This window comes from Peromyscus leucopus, chromosome 8b, assembly GCF_004664715.2.
Source record: "Peromyscus leucopus breed LL Stock chromosome 8b, UCI_PerLeu_2.1, whole genome shotgun sequence".
In the NCBI taxonomy this organism is placed as follows: Eukaryota; Metazoa; Chordata; class Mammalia; order Rodentia; family Cricetidae; genus Peromyscus; species Peromyscus leucopus.
In genome coordinates, this window is record NC_051086.1 from 77,703,709 (window position 1) to 77,712,578 (window position 8,870).

The 8,870-nt window shown below is 48.8% G+C and overlaps 1 pseudogene; it reads right to left on the reverse strand.

Annotated features, from left to right (window-relative positions):
• Positions 1 to 5,666: 5,666 nt before the first annotated feature.
• LOC114690483 lies at positions 5,667 to 6,069 on the reverse strand (annotated as a pseudogene).
• Between the last annotated feature and the right edge of the window lie 2,801 nt (positions 6,070 to 8,870).

The following is an 8,870-nucleotide window of genomic DNA, read 5'->3' on the forward strand; positions in this document are numbered from 1 at the left end:
GGAATCTTGCAAGAGTAGACCAAGACAGCTGGCAGCCTGGACAGTCACCTGATGTTTCTCAGCATTGTTGGTGCATTCAAATTGGCTACAGGCCTAGAGTATCTGACAGACCATTTTCAGAAGCAGGAATTCTGAGAGACCATCTTACCCTGTCTTGGCAGAGTACAGTGGTCGCTTTCCTTGTGTCCCGCTTGTCCAGAAAGGACAGCATTGCATTTGTACTGTCAGCCATCAAGGCAAGGGCAGTTCTTTGCCCAGTAGGCCATTTTGTGCCAAAAAGACAAACTTCCAAATGGAAATGTCTTAGAAGCCCAACATTCTCTCGGGACCAAATTGGTGCAGCCAGGAGCAATTGTGTCTCACGTCAACAGAATTCTAAGTTATTTAAATGCCATATTCTCCAGGTCTATGAAGTGTTTGAAGATTACCTATCTATCTGAAATATATCTATGTATACCTAGAAGACTTAACTAACATGGCTACAAATATGATTATCATAGATGGCTGATTATTAATCTATTTTTAATCATCCATTACAATTTTAAATGAGTTAAACATAATACCTCAAACAAGAATAGAAATATATATATACAGTATAACAAAATTAACTTTAAGTTTGTATTAATAAACTAAAATTTTTACCAATGTAAAACATTTTAAACATAAACTAAAATCTATACCAATGTAAAACATTTTAAACAAGTTGTTCTTTAAAAGTAGGTTCATTAATCTACCCTTTTATCTTATCATCTCCATATCCTCCTATATATCTATATTATATCCCCTTTTCTTTTTTAGAAAGAGATCACATTTATAATCAACCTGTTTTAAATAAAAATATTGGTTTTTCTCTGTCCCACACCAGAGGGCTCTTCTGATTTGGGACACAAGAATCTTTTAACCATTTTTTTTTTAAAGCAATATGTCTGGGTTTAGAGGGGGAGTGAGCCAATTCCACCTCTAAAGCCAGCTTGGTATATTTGGGAATTTGGGTGTAGCATCTCTTACTACTTCCTGCTGGAGGGGGGCGCTGTATCTTATGGGGATACAAAGAAAATTTTAGACCTATGGGGTAGTCCGTGAGGCTGTATTGTGTGAACCAGTTGCCTTGAAACCGGTCTGGATGTTGGATCATCTGGGCCATGGTGTCATCGGAGACCTTTCAGGGGGTCTTGGCTGGTGAAACCTGATGTATCTTAATCTGGAACAAGTCCACAGCCTCTGGCTTTCTGTGGAGACAAAAGCAGAACTTCTTTTCCAAAGTAACATATCCTTATATCCAAATTTTGAAGTCAAGGTACTTTTAAAATATACATTTTGGCATAACTCAACAGCTTTTGTAATCAAATGTTTTTCTTCAGTTACGAATATCAAAGACAACATAATCCAGATTCTCTGTGTGGTAGCCATCGTTACGTGGCTTATTTTTTATATTACCTTGAGCCTTGAGCCTATTGCTTTAAACTGTACCATTGTAAGCCTGAAACGGCGCTGTGGCTGCTGGCTCCGCCCATTTCAGCTTCCCAACATGGCAGTGGTACGTTTTCCGCCAGCTCTGGGAGTCATCAAGTCTCAGAAATAGTGGGTCTAAGCTTTTATCAAAGCAGCATGTAGCCCAGAAACCTCTTTTTTTTTTTTTTTTTTTAAATACTAGTAAAGACTAAATCTACCACACAGCTTAATTTGCCGCTGGCAGATGCCTCATTTCCGCCATACTGCCGGTCAAACGCACCCGCCAGGAACCCGCCAGTGTTCAAACGTGCGTTTTGCGGCGTCTAGCTGCTCATATGAGACAAGAAGCAGGAACCTGGTTTTGGCTCTGTTTAGAATTGATTATTAAATATTCTCAGGTTTAAGGTGGAAACTCGAGCCGTTGGGCGCCATTTGTAGCTGGAGGGCTTCTCTCCAGGTTCCCCAAGCCCCTTAGTCCCACAATCCACTTATAAAATAATCACTCAGACGCTTATATCACTTATAAACTGTATGGCCATGGCAGGCTTCCTGCTAACTGTTCTTTTATCTTAAATTAACCCATTTCTATAAATCTATACCTTGCCACGTGGCTGGTGGCTTCCCGGCGTCTTCACATGCTGTTTCTCCTGGCGGTGGCTGCAGTGTCTCCCCCTCAGCCTTCCGCTTCCCAGAATTCTCCTCTCTCCTTGTCCCACCTACCTCCTGCCTGGTCATTGGCCATCAGTGTTTTATTTACATAGAGTGATATCCACAGCAGTGTCCCCTCAAGAGGCACTTGGCAGTATCTGGAGAGTCTCAGCTAGGAAGTAGTACTCCTGACGCTGTGGAGCATCCCACAATGACAACATCTCCCCCCCACCCCAATAACCCAATCCCAGATGTCAGTAGCATGGAGCCTGAGAAAGCCTATCCTGAGGGGGGATACACAGCTGCTTTGGTGCCCCCCACCTCCCTTGAAGATCTGGTCACCTTCTCCTATGGATAGAATTGAGTCAGTCAAGGTCCTGGATGGGAGCCTGAGTGTGGCAACATCATTATTGTGGTTGTCATCAAGCCAGACAAGGTCCTGCAGGCAGCAGATGGTACCCTCCAAGGAAGGTTCCAGCCAGTGGAGTTTGTTTATTGTACGGGTGTGGTGGATATGCACACACGTATGTTCAGGTGCACGCACTTGCACACGCACGTGCAGAGGCCAGAGGATGACATCAGGGGCCTTGTTCTATCACTTTCTAGCTTATTACTTTGAGACGGTCTTTCAATGAATCTGGAGCTGGGTTGGCAGACAGTAGGCCCCAGCACAGAGTCTGTCTCCGTTTCTCACAGCACTGGCTTGCAGGGCCATGTGGGCCCCGCCTGACTTTTTATGTAAGTGCTGGGCATCAAAACTCAGGTCCTCATGCTTGCCCAGCAAGTGCCCTTCCGCACGGAGCCATCCCTCAGCAGCAGAGGTCTGAGACCCAAAGCGGGTGGTAGAGGATCCAAGGTGCAGTAAAGTGGGAGCCATCCCATCCTTCAGTCTAAGAGACGAGGGAAAGGAATGGGGCTGCCTGAGCCTGGGGGAAGTCAACAGGAACCAGAGACCCAGCAGAAATAGCCTCTGCCAGAAACAAAGAAGGCTGGAGCTAGAGCCCTGGACCGGCCATGCCTGATTAGAAGGCAGAAAACAAAAGGCCTGCTCAGCACCGCCTGTAGGAGAGGGATGAAAGAATGGTAAGAGGGAATGAGGGACAAGTGGAGAGTGCCCGGCACAGCCATCGTGGCCAGTGCCACCACGGCTACTCGAGGGGACTACCTCGACGTGAGTAAACACACGGGCCAGCGGTGAAAGGGAACCGCAGGAAGAAAATCCTGATCCCAGCCATGAAAGGATGAGTACAAATTGCCTTTTGGAAAATTCTAGGCTCTCTTTTCTTGAGAGAAGGTTAAAACGCTAGGATTCATTTGGGAGCCAATCTCAGAGAGAGCTTTGGGAAGCCAATGGCATGCTGGGATTCAATTTACAAAGACACAGTTGAAGCGCCAATTTACAGACATGCGCCCCGTGACAAGAGAGAATTGCATGGAGGCGGGAATGTTCAAAGAGAAACTCCCCCCGCCCCCCAAAAGAAACAAAACAAAACGACCCAGCTCAGCCTGTTGCAAGGCTGGATGTGGACTGGGGGTGAGGTCTCTGAGAGGTTGGGGGAGGGGGACCTAACAGCTTGATGGCTGGATGGTGGGTGTAAGAGGAGGAGGGTAAGCATGGGTCCACGTTTCTGGCTCAAACAGCTGGGCAGATGTTAGGGCTGCTTCTTGACATAAGAAGAATGGGGTGGGAGCTAGGAATTGGGTTTGGCTGGATGCCATTGCCCACATCCAGGTGGATGGTCATTTTTGGGGTTGCTGGCTGCTGGGCAGTATCCTGAAGCTGTGTGACTTACCTTTCTCTTCTCTGGTCTCAGGTAGGGGCCTTTGCAGAACCCGCTGGGGTCCCTGAAGGAGGGGAGAGTGAATGGTTCTCCCAGAGGCCACTGGACCTGAGGGCTGGCCCCTTGTTTCTGGTTTTAAGCAGCATCTTAACAAGAAATAGACAAACAGGAGTGCTTTTCAGCTCAGCAGGGCAACGGGGGAGTGAATTAAAATCCCATTATAAAATCACCGCAGAGGCTGCCGGCAGCCTCGTGGATGATCATTCACAACAGCCTGCACACGCCACCAAAATGCTCCTTGCCGTGACGTGGGCCTCAGTGGTGGTCTCGGGAAGACTTCTGGTGTCAGGTCAACCTGGGTCTACCACCCAGGAGCCTGTGACCTTCACCCCCTTCAGGCTCTTGAACTCTCTTGAACTCCTCCTTCTCCATGATTGGAGGGGTCAGCCTCTGAGGGATACAGCTGGGCCTTTTGACCTTGGCTCTGCCTAGGAAGGCTGTGATGGGAATGCTCAGCGCAGTTAGGATGTTAGCTCCTGGCTCTCTCCCTGCCACGAGGTGGCAGGCAGTGGTGGTCAGTGAGCCTTTCCAGTGTCATCTGTGTCTCTAAGCATTCCCTGTCTCCCTTTCAGCCCGAGGGGCTGCTGGCTTCCCTTCCTTGCCCGTGTTCCCCGTGCCTTGGCCTCCCCCAGCCTTGATTCAGCATTGCCAGCGGCTCCTTCGCTGAGACTCCCTTTCATCATGCTTTGCAGCATGTCAGACTTTCCACCAAGACCCTGATGCTCCACTCTCCACAGGGCCTGAAGCCATTGCTGAAGGTGACAGCTGATGGGAAGGTGCTGGATGCAGGGCCAGGTCCCTAGGAAGCTCGGGCTGTGTGCAGCGGTGGACAGGCGCCTGCAGAGCTGGGTGTTTCACCAGCTCTGCTACTTACGAACTAGCTCTGCAGCTGTGGGGAACTTACTTCAGCATCTTTAGTTTATCTTCTCTTAAAATGATGATGATGGTGGTGATGATGATGATGATAATGATAATGATGGTGATGATGGGAGTGGTGATGATAATGATGGTGATGGGAGTGGTGGTGATGATGATGGTAATGATGAGATGATGATGGTGATGATGATGGTAATGATGAGATGATGATGGTGATGATGATGGTAATGATGAGATGATGGTGATGATGGTAATGGTGAGATGATGATGGTGATGATGGTAATGATGAGATGATAATGATTGTGGTGATGATGGGAGTGGTGGTGATAATGATGGAGAGGTGACAATAGTGGTGGTGGAGGTGGTGGTGGTGGTGGTGGAGGTGGTGGTGGTGGTAGTGATAACGATGATAGTGGTGATGGTGATGGTGATGACCATGGCACACACGCCATAGAACTGCTGTAATTTCAAATGAACAAATTCATGCAAAATTTAAAAAACGGCACAGCATGAGGCATCAGAAATATTAACTGTTTCTTTTTACTATAGTACCAAAGTGAAATTTGCTTTTTTCCAGGCCACATAAAAGGCCTGCCCAGCAATCAACCTCCCTTCACTTTTGTTTTAAACCTTTCTTTCTTTTTTCAAGACAGGCTTTCTCTGTGTAGCTTTGTGCCTTTCCTGGAACTCACTTTGGAGACCAGGCTGGTCTCAGACTCAGAGATCCCCACCCCCCAAATACTGAGATAAAGGTGTGCGCCACCACCGCCCAGCAAGGTACCTTTCAAAACACCACACAAACCAGGACTATTTAAGCAGTCTTTAATGAAAGCTGTGTAGGACACACCCCTACTCCTGCATCTTCTCAATCATTTCTTCCTTGTATTTGCCCTTCTCCTTTCCGACTTGTCTTTCCTTTCCAGGATCTTTTTGCGGTCTTTGTCCAGCTGGGGTGGATGCCCATGTGGATGGTGGTGCCATTAGCCTCTTCTCGCTGCACTCATTTGATGTAGATGACGTATTTCTTCCTGGACACTTGGACCACTGTGCCAATCTGCTGGCCTTTGTAGTGTTCTCAGACAATCTGAACTTCATCATCCTTTCGAATGAGCATAGACCAAACATTGTACTTCTTCCTCAGCTCTTTGGAAAGGGGGGAAGACATGATCTTCCTCCAAATGTGAGAAGGTGCATTGAAATGCCATTTGTGGTTCTTGCTTCCGTCCCAAGTCACAAAGGGATTGAACTTCATTTTGGTGGCTGCAATCCAGCGGTGGCCGCAAAAGGAAAGAGCCAACCTCCCTCCACTTTTAAATAATGTGGTCATGATCTACTGTCTCCTGTGAGTAGAGGGCCCTTGAAGCCCCATACCACCCCGCTCCCAGCTTAGCATGCCCCTCTCCAAAAGCGTCAGTGAGGACATGCCAAAAGTTTCCCTTGTTCCAAATGCTAGGCCTGGCTTTGGATGGTATGTTAAACCCATTTTGCCATAGGTCACTGAACTAGAGTTAGGATGAGCCCCAGATCTATAGTGAGCTCTTGTAGGACAGCCATGTGGAAGATAGAAGAGTTTTGGAGGGTCTCATGTGACCAGTTGAATTCTACAGATGCCGCATGACACCCCACATCCTCTCAATGGATTGACCTTAGGAAAGTGGCTTGGTAAGATTTGAGATGAGGCTCCCTTTTCTTCAGAGGATCTGGATTTTAACTGACACTATGACAACTTTTGCCACAGCCACTGCCACCACCACCACCACCACCACCACATTACTATATCACTGCCATCCACATCACTACACTCTGCTACTGCAACCACCATCACTACCACAACCATCACACACACACACACACACACACCACCACCACCACCACATTACCACATCACCACCATCCACATCATTACACTCTCCTACTGCAACCACCATTACTAACAGCCATCACACACACCTCCCCACTCCCACCACCAGCACCACACACACACACACACACACACACACACACACACACACCTCCCCACCCCCACCACCAGCACCACACATACACTACCACCACCAGAACCACACACACACACACACACACACACACACACACACACACACACTACCACCACCACCATTTTTATCACTACAGCTTCCGCTGCTGCTGCCACCACCACTGTCACAACCTCCACCACCATCATCGCCATCACTACAACTTTCACCAATGCCAACACCGTCACCATCACCATCATTGCACACTCCTACCATGAACACCACTACTATTCCCGTTACTACACCTCGACTACCGCTACCACCATCATTGCCATCACGCCCACTACCATCCCCCTCCTTGTGGCCTCCCCTAGTGCTTACTCCCACCTCCATCATCACCGCCATCATCACCATCACTTCAGCCTCCACAGCTGCCTCCAACACCATCACCACCATCGTCACCACCGCCACCACCATCACTACAAGAGCAACCCTTCCCACAGCCACCGTCACCATCAGCAGCATCACTATAGCCCCCGTAGCTGCTACCACACCGCCACCATCATCGCCATCACTACAGCCTCCATCACTGCCAGGACCATGACCGCCATCACCACCATTACCGTTTCAACATCCGCCACCGTGGCTCCATCGCCACCCTCACTATCACAACAACCTCCACCACTGCCATCCCAGCACCATCATCCCCACCATTGCTACTACCACCACTGCCACGCTGCTGCTGTTGCCATGACTACAACAATCTCTATCACCACCATCACCACTACCACCACCACCACCACCACCACCACCACCACCACCACCACTATTACCATTCTACCACACCCACTACCATTCACCATGACTCCATTGCCATCACCATCTCAGCATCAGCCAAACAGCTCCTCCTATCTGGCCATCACCCTTCTAGGCCGGAAGATGGCACGTCAGCGTCCTCCACACTCTTCTTCCTTAGCTTCTTTGTTCTGAGACAAAGAAAACGATTCTTTCCTCCTCCTCAGGATGGGAGCAAAGGGCACAGTGAGCTGCAGAATCGAGATGCGCAGAAGAGCTGTCTGAATCCAGAAGGCCTTGGATTTTCATCCCACCTCTCTACTTCCATGCCCACCTCACCCTGCAGGATATGGAGGATGGAGGATGGACACTGGAGGGAGGGGAACCTCACTGTGGAAGCTCTCTGCTCCTGCTCTGTGTCTCTCAGCAGGGAGAAGAGAACTGACCTCAGAAGTTGGTTCCGAGGAGACTGGAAAGGAGGTAATGTCAATAAACACTTGATCCCGTGTGCAGACTAGAAATGCTCATTCAGCGATGCTTGCTGACACTTCATTTGCCCTCCTCCCTCTCTCCCTGGTCACCTCGCACCTTTCCTCCACCCCAGTGAAGGAAGCCAGACCATTTAATGGGATTGAGCTTGTGGTGTCCAAAGCTCAAAGCCCAAACCCCAGTTCACGTGAGACAAGTTCCGTTTCCCACAGTATTGTCCCTGACCCCACATCTCAGTAACCCGGGACTCCCAAGAACATCTTCTCTTCTCTATCAGTTATTCACAGTTGCATAGACAGCTGCTCTAAAACTTAGGGGCTTAAACCAGCACACACTGTTATCTCAGAGTATCCGGGTTAGGAATCCCCACAGCTGAGCCACCTCCTTTGGCTCAGTAGTCTCAGGTCTGCATGCTGGGGCCAAAGCCCCTGTGCAATTGTAGTTGGGGAAGATTCGCCTCTATGCTCATGTGGTTTCTGGAAGGCCTCAGCACTAACAGGGCTGTTGGCTATGGTCTACTGCTCCTTGGGACGAGGGCTTCTCCATAGGGATGAGCAGCAGGGCGGCTTGCTTTGTGAAACGAATAGAGTAAGAGTAGGTCAGAGGTCAAGTGCTTTGTGTTTTGGTGCTGAGTGACATTCCATCATTTCACCCCATCTATTAATTAGAAGGAAGTCATTGCCACTCAAACTCAAGGGTGGGGCTCACACAGCAGCATTTAAAGCAGGCTAGAGGTGGGGACCATTTGGAAGCTGGCTGCTGTGTACACTTTGACCTTGGGACTTGAGGAAAGCAA